Here is a 15,973-nt window from a genome sequence, read left to right on the forward strand (position 1 = left end):
GAACGGAAACCTCTGGAGACTTTGCGCCCCACCGTGAGGTTGCAGGTGGTTGCCGGAGGTTGCAGGTAGTGGAAGCAGGTAGGGAGACTGACAAAAACCTCCGGGAATCGCACGGAAACCTTGGGTGGGGCGCAAAGTCTCCAGAGGTTTCCGTTCAGGTTTCCTAAGTGGGACAAGGGGCATTATACTCTGGATCAAGTGGAAGTCTTTGTGAGAGTGGCAGGTGACTATTTGCCAGTCAAGGGTTTCACAGCTCAAACATGTTTCCCTAACATAGAATCCATCAACTTGCCAACATCCTTCCCCAGACTCCCACCACACCCAACACCCATTCCAAAAAACACTTGTCCATGTCTCTGTGCCAATGGCCATGACTGGGAATCCTCCCCAGTTGCAAGGCTGCACTGCACCGGATCGCAGTTGCCACTTTAAATCTTTAACTGCAGATGCTGGTTTACAAAATGGGACCAGTGTAGATGGGGCATGTTGATCGACGTGGGAAAGTTATGCCAAAGGGTCTGTTTCCACGCTGTATGACTAAGATTTTGGACAGAAAAGACGAGGAGGAATTTCTTTAGTCAGAGGGTGGTGAATCTGTGGAATTCACGGTCACAGCCGGCTGTGGAGGCCAAGTCAATGGGTAATTTTAAAGCAGGGATCGGCAGATGCTTGATTAGTCTGGGTGTCAGGGTTGTGGGGAGACGGCAGGAGAATGGGGTTGAGAGGGAACAATAGATCAGCCAAGATTGAATGGTGAATTAGACTCAGTGGGTGGAGTGGCCTAATTCTACTCCTGTGACTTATCAATATGACACAGCTACAAAATAAGGACCGGCTATTTAAAAATGAGGTGTAGAGATTTCTTCTTTCAGAGGGTGGAGTCTCTCTGCCAGCTAGACAGGTGGTTAGATCCCATTTAATGTGGAGAGAGAGAGAAAGATTGAGGGTGATAGGGAACTAGCACAGAGGGGAGTTGAGGCCAGTGTAGATTGGCCATGATGCCACTGAGCAGTGGGACAGGCTTGAGGGGCCGAGTGGACTACTCCTGCTCCTGCTATCCTGTGGCCAGGGTTTGGCCCAGTCTTGTCTTAGTCAGCTGCTTGAATCTTAACATGTTTTAATGCAAGTTTGAAATTGATTGAATTCAGTGTATTCAAGATATACTCAAGAGGGAGTTGGATAGTGCTCTTAGTGCTAAAGGAATCAAGGGGATATGGGGAGAAAGCAGGAATGGGGTACTGATTCTGGATGATCAGCCATGATCATATTGAATGGTGGTGCTGGCTCGAAGGGCCGAATGGCCTACTCCTACACCTATTTTTCTATGTTTCTATGAAATGTTTGAAAGATACAGCATGGAAAGGCGCCCTTCCCTTCGGCCCACCGATCACCCGCTCACACTTGTTCTGCTATCCCACTTTCTCGTCCACTCCCTACACACTTGGGGCTAATGAACCTACAAACCAGAATGTATTTGGGATGTGGAAGGAAACCGGAGCACCCGGAGAAATCCCACGTGGTCATTAGTGACAGGAGAGGAATTAGGCCATTCGGCCCATCAAGTCTACTCCGCCATTCAATGATGGCTGATCTATCTCTCCCTCCTAACCCCATTCTCCTGCCTTCTCCCCATAACATAGAAAATATAGAAAATAGGTGCAGGAGGAGGCCATTCGGCCCTTCGAGCTAGCACCCACCTCTGACACGTATACTAATCAAGAGTCTGTCTATCTTTGCCTTCAAAATACCCCCTGCCTTGGCCTCACAGGGAGAATATGCAAACTCCACACAGACAGCACCTGAGGTTACTGTAGGATCGTTCCTGGGTCTCTGATGAGGCAGCTCTACCCGCTGCGCCACTGTGCCGCCCTTCTTTTGTTACAGTGTCTTGCCCCAGTGCTAGCTTTGCCTCTCCAGCCACCCACACATAAAAGCAATGAGACTTGTATGTGTAAGGGAGAGAGTCAGGGATAGCAGCAGTTTCCACAGACATAATGAAAGATAGAGTGATTTATCCTTCTGGAAAAGCTTCTGGCTCCGGCAGAAAAAATAAATGCTGTTTTTGGAAACTCAGAGTTTGTTTTTACCAGTTAATTTTTTACTGTTTCCGTTCCGTGTCTGCTTTCCCAGCCCCTCTGTCCCTCCCCTTCTAACTCCCATATCACCCACTACCTCACACAATCTCTATCAATCCATGCCCCACCCCAACGCTCTCACCCCCCGTCTCTCCCTCCCTCCACTCTCTACCCCTCCCGCTCCGTAGAACATAGCTCAGTACAACACAGGAACTGGCCCTTCAGCCCACAACGTCCTTGCCGAACATGATGCCAAGTTAACTTTCTTTCTGGAGTCCAGAACCAGGGGCCACAGTTTAAGAATAAGGGGTAAGCCATTTAGAACGGAGACGAGGAAACGCTTTTTCACACAGAGAGTTGTGTGTCTGTGGAATTCTCTGCCTCAGAGGGTGGTGGAGGCCGGCTCTCTGGATACTTTCAAGAGAGAGCTAGATAGGGCTCTTAAAGATAGCGGAGTCAGGGGATATGGGGAGAAGGCAGGAACGGGGTACAGATTGGGGATGATCAGCCATGATCATATTGAATGGCGGTGATGGCTCGAAGGGCCGAATGGCCTACTCCTGCACCTATTGTCTATTGTAATATTCCTTGTATGTATACATACTTGTCTGATACATTTTTAAATTATTTTAATTGTCTATTGTCTATTAACTAATCTCCTCTGCCTGTAAGTGATCCATATCCCTCCATTCCCTGCATATCCATGTGCCTATCTAAAAGCCTCTTAAATGCCACTATCGTATCTGCCTCCATCAGCACCCCTGGCAGCGTGTTCCAGGCGCGTTCCACTACCCTCTGCGTAGAAAAAACTAGACCCACAAATCTCATTTAAACTTTGCCCCCTCTCACCTGAAAGCTACCTCAGCCCTGCCTACCTCTCTGCCCCATGCTCCGTCCCTGACACCAATCTGCCCCGCTTTCCATCTCCCTGCCCCTCCACCTTGGTCAGTGTGTCCCGTTGCCCCTTCTCAGCAAGCCCCGAAACATGGGCGTTAAAGGAGTTATTTGGAGAATGCGCCCCGGCTTTTGCTCGTGTTATTGCGATTTAATAACGTAAGTTCTGTCGCATGTTCCGCTAACCCATCCCAGACGCTGCACATTCCTCTCAAGCAACAGTGATCTCTCCGACTTGATGCTATCCAGGGATTTAGATTCAGTGATCAAGCTCAGATAAAGATGGGAAACAGATAACCACTGCATCGTTTCCGTTCCCATGCCCCCTTTGTTGCTCCTCCTTTCTTCTCTGACCTCTCTCCTCCACAGGTTCTGAACAAAGACTGACCCAAAGTTGAACATAAGATAGGCACAAAAACCTGGAGTTAAGGGCCTGTCCCACTTGGGTGTCTTTTGCGTGTCACGCAGGTGGCGGGCAAAGATTTTGTGAATCCCAAAATCCTGGGGCGCCGCGCGCAACCGCGCGTCACCACGCAGCATGTGTGCGTAATGCGGGCCACGATGCGCGCCACGATGCACGCCACGATGCGCGCCACGATGCGCGCCACGATGTGCACGCCACGATGCGCGCCACGATGCACGCCACGATGCGCGCCACGATGCGCGCCACGATGCACGCCACAATGCGCGCCACGATGCACGCCACGATGTACGCCACGATGCGCGCCACGATGCACGCTGCCTGCATCGTGACGAGTAAATTATGTCACGTAAATGACGCACAAATGACGCCCAAGTGCGACAGGCCTTAACTCAGCGGGACAGGCAACATCTCTGGAGAGAAGAAATAGGTGAGGTTTCTGTTCTAGACCCTCCTTCAGACTGAGAGTCAGGGGAGAGGGAAACGAGAGATATAGGCGGTGACGTGGAGAGATATAGAACAAAAGAATGAAAGATGTACAAAGAAGTGACGATGGTAAAGGGCTAGGTGAAAACGGGTTACAGACAATGAGACTCAACAAGACGGCTGAAGCTATCACACCGACTTCAGTGAGGGAGGGACGGAGAGAGAGTTGAAAGTGTACCCTTCAATAGGCAGTTCCTCCCACTTATCTAGCAGGTTTTAGAGATGTCCAGAGTAAGGTGTAACTAGGTGCTGATAGGTGTAAGATGCCCACACCCACCTGTATTTCATATGTCATAGGAGCAGAGTTGGGCCATTCAGCCCATCTACTCCGCCATTCACTCGTGGCTGATCTATCGTTCCCTCTCAACCCCATTCTCCTGCCTTCCAAAAATAACATTCACACCCTGACTAATCAAGAAACCTTTTCTTTCATTTGCATTTGGAAACATCCAGAGGAAGTTCATTTCCAAAAATAGACTTTATTTAGAATAAAAACTATATACAAAAACAAAACCTGCGTACAGACTCTACAGATATTCTCAGCGTTGATGCAATAATAAGTGTCATGCTCAGTAATGTTTGCAACACATTTTTGGAGAAAATGAAACTCCTTGTAACTCCCCTGGGGTGATATCCCGTACCTTGTTTGGGGGGTGGCCCCACCAGACTCTGCCCCCCCATGACCAGCAGTGGAAGGACCCTAGTGGTCCTCCCCCACACCGAGCCTTGGCTGTTGGCTGCACCGAGCTTCAGTGCGTCCCTCAGCATGTACTCCTGCAGTCTGCAGCGGGCCAGTCGGCAACATTCCCCGACGGACATCCCGCTCCGCTGGGAGACCAACAAATGCAGAACAAAGAGCGTCTTTCACCGAGTTGATGGTCTTAAGTTCACCACCAAAACCGGGATACGTTTGCCTCCAACCCCTGCTAAGTGGCTTTCTTCCGGGTTCTCCGGTTTCCTCCCACATCCCAAAGACGTACAGGTTTGTATGTTGTTTTGCCCCCTGTAAATTGCCCCTAGTGTGTAGGGAGTGGAGGAGAAAGTGGGACAACATAGTACTAGTGTGATGGTCGGCATGGACTCGGTGGGCCTGTAACGTTGCTGTATCTCTAAACTAAACTGACATTTGCGTGGACCATTTTGCCAGTGAGAACTCACTGCTCTTCACATGGACTTCAAGGCAAGCTACAGGGAGGGACATCGCGGGCAGGTGGGACTAGTGTAGATGGGGCATGTTAGCCGGTGGAGGCAAGTTGGGTCGAAGGGCCTGTTTCCACACTGTATCACTCCAACTGCTACAGGCCATATGTTGCTGAAGCTATTGGGTTAGTGTTGGTTTCTGCTGTATCGTAGTCAGCTGATGATGATTTTCTTAGCATGACTGCACCGCGATCAATATTTGTAGTTCTGATTAATAGGATGTTTGAGATCATTATATTTTATGTTTTGTCTCAGTTCTGGATGAAATGAAGGGAACATGGTCTTGGCTGGAGCCTGGATTGGCCGTGTTTGGGTTGGCTTGGCGTGAGCGCCTCATGTTATCCACCAGCAGACTTCTGTTTAGTTTAGTTTAGAGACACAGCGTGGAAATATGTCCTTCAGCCCACCAAGTCCGCACCGACCAGCGATCCCCACACATTAACACACACTAGGGACAATTTTTTTTAATACCGAGCCAATTAACCTACAAAGCTGTACTTCTTTGGAGTGTGGGAAGAAATGGTAGACACTGGAGAAAATCCACACAGGTCATGGGGAGAACGTACAAACTCCATACAGACAGCACCCGTAGTCAGGATCGAACCTAGGTCTTTGGCGCTGTGAGGCAGCAACTCTACCGCTGCGCCACCTAACACCATTGTGTTGGATAAAGTTTGACTGATTGAATAGAATACCTTTATTGTCATTCAGACTTTATGGTCTGAACAAAATTTCGTGCCTGCAGTCATACATACAATCGTACAATAATAAACAACAATAAACACAAATTAACATTAACAATGTTAATGTGTTGGCTAATGTCAGAGTGTTGGCGGGAGGGATTCTGGTTCAGGGGGCATGAGGACAAGCCCTGAGCCTGGAGGAACCCATTCAAAACGAATCGAGTTATACCCTGGTAGACAAAAGTGCTGGAGAAACTCAGTGGTTGCAGCAGCATCTATGGAGCGAAGGAAATAGGCAACATATTTTGGGCCGAAACCCTTCTCATTTACAGGAGCTGGACCTGCTTGGGTGGCTTGGTTTTGTAACAGGTGGCTGTGGAGGCCAAGTCAATGGATATTCTTAAGGCAGAGGTAGATAGAATGTTGATTTGTACGGGTGTCTGGGGTGATGGGGAGAAGGCAGGAGAATGGGGTTAGGAGGGAGAGAGAGATCAGCCATGATTGAATGGTGGAGTTGAGTTGATGGGCCGAATGGTCTAATTCTGCTCCTATCACTTCTCACTTCCTCGCTTCTGCTTCAGACCCTCCTCTGCCCCCATGTTGGGTCGGGTTCAGGTAATGTACGACTCTGGGGTTGAGAGTGGCTGCAGTTGAGCCTATCTACAGTGTGTGGGACCATAGTTGGTGCAAGTATCTGCAATGTCCGAGCCTTGAAATCTATGTGGAGCGCAGTGATTTCCCACTGGCCAAAATGTCCACACAAACGTTAGCTTGGAGATACAGCACTGAAACAGGCCCTTCGGCCCACTGAGACCATGCTGACCATCGATCGCCTGCTCTACCACCCACCAAATGGAGCTGTGTCGGGGACTGGCAGATTTTGACGTTCACAGAGACAACAACCTGGCTGCACGATCTAACTATTCCTTTGGTCTATTTATGTTTCATTCGCAAGAAGAAGAATCACACTAGTTCGATGCTATCCCACCTTCTCATCCACTCCCTACACACTCGAGGGCCAATTAACCTACAAACCCGCACGTCTTTGGAATGTGGGAGGAAACACACGCGGTCACGGGGAGAAGGTGCAAACTCCACAAAGACAGCACCCGAGGTCAGGATCGAACCCGGGTCAGTGAGGCGGTGGCTCCACCCACTGCGCCACTGTTCCGCTCCCTTTCTTTCTAACTGCATTGGTACAGAGCTCGTAACCAAACTCTGCTGCCAAGTCCCGGCCCCTGCACTGGCCCCATGTTTTCTCAGAATTACTGGCTAGCAAAAAGCTTCCCGACTTTAGGAGCAGAGAGATGTTATCCAGTTCCTGCAGAATTAGTGACGGGCCCTGGGAAAATGACAGAGCTGCAAACCACAGCTTAAATTAATCAAAATCACAGCAGCGAAAAAGACAACTGCTGCAGAGTCCCCCCCTCTGCTGTTCCTCCCTCTGAACGATACAAACCGTTGCTTTTGTCGAGGGAGGGGGGAGGGAGGGGATGGCTGGCAGTCGAGAGCAGCAGACAGGGAAGAGCTCCTCACAGCGAGAAAGTCACAGGCCCACACACGCACGTATGGCATTAATTAAACCAGGTTTCGCGCCATCTGCTGTACATGTGGGCCGATCACTCTGAGATGCCCATTGTGTGCTCTGCATACCACAAGTCTGCCAGGACAGGGGGGTGGGGGGGGGGGGGGAAGCCACGGACATCCAAACACGAGCTGTAAGACGTATCATTTTGTGCCTGATCTAGCCCACTTGCCTCGCGCTTTCTGCAAGTTACAAGCTCATTCTGCGAGTGGCAACCTTTATTTCCTCTATGTTTCTCAGTTCAGTTTTACTGTCACGTATACCATGGTCAGCGGAAAAACAGTACACGATTACAATCGAGCCGTCCACAGTGTATAAGATATGTGCAAGGAAAGGGATGTTTGGGAACGTTTCATTAACAATGTCCTTGTAACTTTGGAAAGGACAGATTTAGAGGGATAAGGGGCAAACGCAGGCAGGTGGGACTAGTGTAGATGGGACATGTTGGTCGGTGTGGGCAAGGTGGGCCAAAAGGCCTGTTTCCACTGTACCACCCTCTAAGTTGAACTTTCCAAGATGGCGTCCAAGTCAGGTGACTCCCTGTGAGCTGGATCTGTGATCATCCATAATAATTGCTCCACTTTTTTATATATCTTCCCCAACAGCAGCCCTTTAGTTGAGGCCAGTTCGTTGGCTATATTTAAGAGGGAGTTAGATGTGGCCCTTGTGGCTAAAGGGATCAGGGGGTATGGAGAGAAGGCAGGTACGGGATACTGAGTTGGATGATCAGATCATGATCACATGATGCGCTCGAAGGGTGGCCTACTCCCACCATTTTCCAAAGACGTGCACTGTGGATGGCTGTATAATCATGTATTGTCTTTTGCTGACTTGTTGGCAGATGACAAGAGCTTTTCGCTGTACCTCAGTACACGTGACAATGAACTAAAATTAAAGTGTATGTGTGGGAAGGAACTGCAGATGCTGGTTTAAACCGAAGATAGACACAAAAAGCTGGAGTAACTCAGTGGGTCAGACAGCAGCTCCTCAGAATAGGAATAGGTGACGTTTTGGGTTGAGACCCTTCTTCAGACTGAACTGAGAGTCAGGGGAAAGGGAAAAGACGGTGATTTAGTTGACAGTCTTGCTGAATGTGCACGGCGTGCTGCTGCCTAAGCACAGTGACCCAAGTTCGAGCCGGGAGCTGTCTGTACAGAGAAGCGGTTCTCCCAAAGATGCGTGCGTTTTCACGGACCAAAGACGTGCAGATTTTGTAAGACTTCAATTTTAAATTGTCCCAAGTGTGTTGTGTGTAGGATAACACTAGTGTACTGGGATCCAGCATCGAGGCAATGATCATCAAAGCACAGCTCCGATGGACTGGGCACGCCATCAGGATGAATGAAAACCGCATGCCTCGACGGGTCTTCTACAGCGTGCTCTCCTAAGCACAAAAGAACCGTGGGGGCCCCAGGAAGTGGTACAAAGATTGCGTCACGGACCATCTCAAGATTCAAGATTCAATTTTAATTGTCATTGTCAGTGTACAGTACAGAGACAACGAAATGCATTTAGCATCTCCCTGGAAGAGCGACATAGCAAATGATTTGAATAAATAATAATAAGTGTCCGGGGGCACGGAGGTGGTCGAACAGCACCGCCAGCAGCTTAGTAGAGTGAGCGCCGCATGGAGCGACTGGTACCGGAGAAGCGCCTCCCGGGGAGGAGGTAAAAGCATGGTCGCCTAGAACCCGCGAGCGATGGCCTCCGCATCTAGAAACATAGAAAATGGAGGTGCAGGAGGAGGCAATTTGCACGGCCCTCTGCAAGCGGTCAGCAGAGCAGTTGCCATACCATTGTGATCATGGCTGATCATCCGATGGTGCAGCAAGAAGTTCACCAGGATCTGAGGAGACAGATGGACCTTCTTCAGTCTTATGCGGTTCTCGTGAGCTGGTGAGCCTTCTCACCAGAGTTGAGACCATTGTCGGTCCAAGAGAGGCCATCACCACTGTTGACTCCCTGTTCAATGTGGGCTCGTTGGCCCCGAAGGGCCTCTTCACCGAACTCTATAACTGAAAACTAAACATTTACACAGTGTGCTGTGCTAATCAGAACTGTTGACTGTATTCAAGGCAACTCTAATGTGACCTCTCCACTCTCATTCTCAATGCCTTGGCCAGTTCATCAATTGCACATGCTTTCATAGAAAATCTGCCCCACTGCCCTTGTTTATGCGGTTCTCGTGAGCCATGTTAGATGCAGGAAGATTGTTCCCGATGCTAGGGAAGTCCAGGACAAGGGGTCACAGCTTAAGGATAAGGGGGAAATCCTTTAAAACCGAGATGAGAAGAACTTTTTTCACACAGAGAGTGGTGAATCTGTGGAACTCTCTGCCACAGAGGGTAGTTGAGGCCGGCTCATTGGTCATTTAAAACACTCCGGCCCTTGGTCTCCATCAGGGGGTAACGAAGGCAGTACGGGAAACAGAGGTCATCAGCCTTCATATTGAACGGTGCAGATTCAGCATAATGGTTCGCCTGTTTTTCTGCTCTAACTATCAGAACCCACCACAAACCTACTTTGTCGTTCACTTTATTGAGCGCTGTTCGGTGGCGCAGCGGTAGGGTTGCTGCACTCACAGCGCCAGAGATTTACCGTGTGTGTCGATCCTGAACTGTTGACTGTATTCACGGCAACTCTAATGTGACCTCTCCACTCTCATTCTCAATGCCTTGGCCAGTTCAACATTGCACATGCTTTCTTAATGAATCTACCTGCCTGACCTTCTGGGACCAGTCAACCTGCATGTGTAACAAAGACGTCACTGTAATTTGCCCCGTCCTAAATGCAGCTTGACTCAAAAAGTCAAAAACTGGCCCTATGGTGATGCGGGTAACGCGCTGATTGGCGAGGGCCTGGGGGATTCAGCACAGGGCCTTTTTTTCCATGCTGTATCACCCTAGCCACTAAACCGTTCCTCGGTTCCCTTCTTCCTCGTGGACCTTGCAAACATCTTGCATATTTTCATACATGCACCATTATCCAACTTCCTATTTCTCAAAGATAGACACAAAGTGCTGGAGTAACTCAGCAGTGTGTAGGAAGGAACTGCAGATGCTGGTTTACACCGAAGATAGGCACAACATGCTGGAGTAACCCAGCGGGACAGGCAGCGTCTCTGGAGAGAAGGAATGGGCGACGTTTCGGGTCGAGATCCTTCTTCGGACTGAGCAGGTCAGGTAGCACCTCTGGAGAAAATGGATGGGTGACATTTCGGGTCTTCAGACTGAAAATAGGGAGTTGGGTGTGGAGGGGGTGGTCCCATTGTTGGATAGGGAAGGTGTGATCCCATGAGGGATACAATGTGGAGAACGGTAGTACTAGTTAAACGCCAAGGATGGAGGAAGTGGGCGAGGGAGGGGGAGGGGGATGGGGGGAGTAGTGTACATAGAATTACTTAAAATTAGAGAATGTTCATACCGCAGGGTTTTAAGTTACCAAATAGCATTCCCCAAAGATGCTGCCTGTCCCGCTGAGTTATTCCAGCACTTAAGTTCATAAGTGATCGGAACAGAATTAGGCCATTCGGCCCATCATGTCTACTCTGCCATTCAATCATGGCTGATCTATCTCTCCCTCCTAACCCCATTCCCCTGCCTTCTCCTCGTAACCCCTGACACCCGGACTAATCAAGAATCTGTCTACCTGTCTACCTATCTCTATCTATCTATCTATCTATCTATCTATCTATCTATCTATCTATCTATCTATCTATCTATCTATCTATCCATCTATCCATCCATCTATCCATCCATCTATCCATCTATCTATCCATCTATCTATCCATCCATCTATCTATCCATCTATCTATCTATCCATCCATCCATCCATCCATCTATCCATCCATCCATCCATCCATCCATCCATCCATCCATCCATCCATCCATCCCATCTATCTATCCCTTTCAAATATCCATTGACTTGACCTCCACAGCCGTCTTTGGCAATGAATTCCACAGATTCGCTTTGTGTCTTGTTTGTTCTTCTCCGTATCTGGGTGTCCCCTGCTGGGTGAGTTTGTTCGTTTCCCCTGTGACCACGTGGGTTTTCTCCGGGTGCTCCGGTTTCCTCCCACACTCCAAAGGCGTCCAGCTTTGCAGGTCAATGGGCTTCGTTAAAATTGTAAACGGTCCCTGGTGTGTAGGATAGTGTTAGTGTACGGGGTGATCACCGCTCGGAGCATTCAGTGGGCTGAAGGGCCTGCTTCCGCGCTAAATCCTAAAGCTGTGCCACAGGAACATTACCGCTCAAATAATTGACAGCAAGCCACACGAGGGTGTGTTGAACAGAGACAAGAGGCCTAGTCAGACCGGGGATACACAAAGTTTCCATGCCCACCCCTGCATCATCTGTACACTGTGCAGGGATCACGGGACCCTCCCTCTGTTTATCTCCGTCTGGTCCCCCCTCGCCTCCCACCGGGTTCAGCTTCGACAGATCTCTGCCTGCTGTTTGTCACTGTCACTTTCTGCAGTACAATCTGTATCCAGAGACAAGGCGGTTCAACATAATGAGGCCTGTGTGTGTGTGTGTGTGAGTTCCGCAGGTTACCAGCTGTTCTGCTGTCACGTACTACATGTGTGATTGTCAGGAGACACTGCAACTTTCTCTCTCCCTTAACTCTCAACTCAACAAGCCGTTAGCTGCTCCTCCCACAGCCTTCTGCGGCAAGAAGCAAATCTCCCAGAAAACTCTGTGTACCGATGGTCAAATTTCCTCGTCTTACTTAGAATGATCGATTTTTATTAACAATAAAAATAAAACGTATGGTGGCACAGCAGTAGAGTTGCTTCCTTACAGCGCCAGAGACGCAGGTTCGATCCTGACTATGGGTGCTGGCTGTACAGAGTTTGTACGTTCTCCCCGTAACAGCGTGGGTTTTCTCCGAGTGCTCCAGTTTCCTTCCTCCCTCCAAAGACGTGCAGGTTAATTGGCTTTGGTAATAATGATAGTGTGTAGGATAGTGCTAGTGTATGGGGGTCGCTGGTCGGCATGGACTGAAGGGCCTATTTCTGCGCTGTATCTCCAGAGTCTAAAAGAATGTGGAACAAAAGCTGACAGTAACGGGCCTGTCCCACTTGCCGATTTTTTTAGGCAACTGCCGGCGACTGTCGTAGTCGTAGCAGGTCACCGAAAAACCAGCGACAACCCACGTCATCCTAGCGACAACCTACGACAGCCCCTACGTCAGAGAAGTCACGCTACGCTCATCGGAGTCAAACCCACTGTCGGCGAAAAATTTTCAACATGTTGAAAATTTAGCAGCGGCCAGAAAGACACTATGACTTTTTGCGCGACTGAGGAGACTTCTCCCAACGACAAACTAGTCGCCTGTAGTTGCCGTAAAAATCACCTAAGTGGGACAGGCCCGTTAAACTGTAGATGAGCTGTCCTCAAGTGTCAAGATTTTAGTTTTGAGATACAGAGTGGGAACAGGCCCTTTAGCCCACGGAGTTCGTGGCGATCCCTGTACATCCTACGCACTAGGAACAATTTTTTTTTTTTTTTTTTTTTTTTTTTTTTTAATTTTATTTTTATTAGAAGTACGGTAAATTACAATCCTACACAACACATATATCTTAATACATTTTTTGCACCATTTTGTACTAGGAACAATTTTGCGAGTCTTTGGAATGTGGGAGGATACCTAAGGTCTCGGAGAAAACTCACGCAGATCACGGGGAGAACGTACAAACTCCGTACAGACAGCACCCGTAGTCGGGATTGAACCCGGGTCTCCGGCGCTGCATTCGCTTTAAGGCAGCAACTCTACCGCTGCGCCACCGCGACAGTCCAGGAATAATCCCAGGAACAATTGGGTTAACATATCATAAGCGTTTGGCAGCACTAAGCCTGCACTCAATGGAGTTTAGAATGATGAGGGGTAGGGTAGGTCTCATAGAAACTTACCGAATAATGAAAGGTCTGGATAGAGTGGATGTGGAGAGGATATTTCCACTTGTGGGAGAGTCTGGGACCAGAGGTCACAGCCTCAGAACAAAAGAATGTACATTTAGAAAGGTGAGGAGGAATTTCTTTATTCAGAGGGTGGTGAATCTGTGGAATTCTTTCCACAGACGGCTGAGGAGGCCACAAGTCAGTGGATATTTTTAAGAGGGAAGTTAACAGATCCTTGATTAGTACGGGTGTCAGGGATTATGGGGAGAAGGCAGGAGAATGGGGTTGAGAGGGAAAGATAGATCAGCCATGATTGAATGGTGGAGTAGCCTTGATGGGCCGAATGGCCTAATTCTGCTCCTAGAACTTACGAACTATTGGTGAATCTGTCAATGAAAGTCATTGCTACTGATGGGAATCTCAGCAGGAGCCAACATTGTACATGTGTGGGTTTTAACCAAAAGGCATTTAAAATATTTTATTTTCTCCCACATAATGATTGCAAAATGGAGAGGTTTGTGAAACTTTGCATCATGTCAGAGTCCGACTGAATGCTGGCCTGGATGCGATGTTCCTTGTGACTTCCCCACAGCTGTGTTTGTGGTCTCTGCTTCCAGCGACTGGCCTGGGGGGTGTCCCAAACATTAACGGCGCTCCCTATCCTGTGGCACAGCTGGGACACCACAGTCATTGCTACCAGGCTTTGCTAGAGTCAGGGAGGCATGGTGGCGCAGCGGTAGAGTTGCTGCCTCACAGAGCCAGAGACCCGGGTTCCATCCTGACCACGACCAGTGTCTGTACGTTCTCCCCTGACGTTCGTGGGCTTTAGACAATAGACAATAGGTGCAGGAGTAGGCCATTTGGCCCTTCGAGCCAGCACCGTCATTCAATGTGATCATGGCTGATCATCCTCAATCAAGTTCCTGCCTTCTCCCCATATAGAAACATAGAAATTAGTTGCAGGAGTAGGCCATTCGGCCCTTCGAGCCAGCACCGCCATTCAATATGATCATGGTTGATCATCTAATTCAGTATCCCGTACCTGCCTTCTCTCCATACCCTCTGATCCCCTTAGCCACAAGGGCCACATCTAACTCCCTCTTAAATATAGCCAATGAACTGGCCTCAACTATCCTCTGTGGCAGAGAGTTCCAGAGATTCACCACGCTCTGTGTGAAAAAAGTTCTTCTCATCTCGGTTTTAAAGGATTTCCCCCTTATCCTTAAGCTGTGACCCCTTGTCCTGGACTTCCCCAACATCGGGAACAATCTTCCTGCATCTAGCCTGTCCAACCCCTTAAGAATTTTGTAAGTTTCTATAAGATCCCCTCTCAATCTCCAATATTCCCTGACTCCTCTATTTTTAAGAGCCCTATCTAACTCTCTCTTGAAAGCATCCAGAGAACCTGCCTCTGAGGCAGAGAATTCCACAGACTCACCACTCTGTGAGAAAAAGTGTTTCCCCGTCTCCGTTCCAAATTGGCTTACCCCTTATTCTTTCTCTGGGTGCTCCAGTTTTCTCCCACACTCCACATACGCACAGATTTGTAGATGAATTGGCTTCGGTAAAATTGTAAATTGTCCCTAGTGTGAGTAGGATAGTTTTAGTGATCAGTGGGATGGGTCCACACTATATCTCTAAACTAAACTAGAATCAATCACTTACAAACCATATATCAGGCGTCAACACTGATCAGAAGCTTGGGGGCAGCTAAGTGGCCTGTGTACGTTGTTTGATTTAGTTTAGAGAGGCTAATTTATTCTGAAAATATTAAAGCCTATCTGAGGGGCAGGTTACATAGAAACATAGAAACATAGAAAATAGGTGCAGGAGTAGGCCATTCGGCCCTTCGAGCCTGCACCGCCATTCAATATGATCATGGCTGATCATCCAACTCAGTATCCCATCCCTGCCTTCTCTCCATACCCCCTGATCCCTTTAGCCACAAGGGCCACATCTAACTCCCTCTTAAATATAGCCAATGAACTGGCCTCAACTACCTTCTGTGGCAGAGAATTCCACAGATTCACCACTCTCTGTGTAAAAAATGATTTTCTCATCTCTCGGTCCTCCCTTATACTTAAACTGTTAAACTAGTTCTGGACTTCCCCAACATCGGGAATAATCTTCCTGCATCTAGCCTGTCCAACCCCTTAAGAATTTTGTAAGTTTCTATAAGATCCCCCCTCAATCTTCTAAATTCTAGTGAGTACAAGCCGAGTCTATCCAGTCTTTCTTCATATGAAAGTCCTGCCATCCCAGGAATCAGTCTGGTGAACCTTCTCTGTACTCCCTCTATGGCAAGAATGTCTTTCCTCAGACTAGGAGACCAAAACTGTACGCAATACTCCAGGTGTGGTCTCACCAAGACCCTGTACAACCGCAGTAGAACCTCCCTGCTCTTATACTCAAATCCTTTTGCTATGAAATAAGTTACAGTGAGGGGTGTATCATTGTTACAGCAAGGGGGTTGGAGTTGCAGAATGCACTTGAATGAGTTCCATATTGTGGTTTTTCACATGTGATACTGTCTGTCATATGGTGTGGTTCATGACTAAGTGGTTCTTGGGTCTGGGGATGTGCGGAACGAGGAATTAATTGCTGGAAGAGCACAAGTCATCTCCAGACTTCCAGCCTAATTGAGTCTGGCATTCATCTTGCCTGCCTCAGACTGCAAACAGTTCCTTTGCTCTGCGCAGCCCAGAACTGTCAATGCATGAAACCTTTT

The 15,973-nt window shown here is 48.6% G+C and overlaps 1 protein-coding gene across 1 annotated transcript in view; it reads left to right on the plus strand.

Moving 5' to 3' along the window:
- The window catches only part of kank2 (KN motif and ankyrin repeat domains 2), a 90,785-nt gene that overhangs the window by 14,374 nt on the left and 60,438 nt on the right, over positions 1-15,973 (plus strand). The gene's annotated exons all lie outside the window — the stretch shown is intronic.

This window comes from Leucoraja erinacea, chromosome 39 (genome assembly GCF_028641065.1).
Source record: "Leucoraja erinacea ecotype New England chromosome 39, Leri_hhj_1, whole genome shotgun sequence".
In the NCBI taxonomy this organism is placed as follows: domain Eukaryota; kingdom Metazoa; phylum Chordata; class Chondrichthyes; order Rajiformes; family Rajidae; genus Leucoraja; species Leucoraja erinaceus.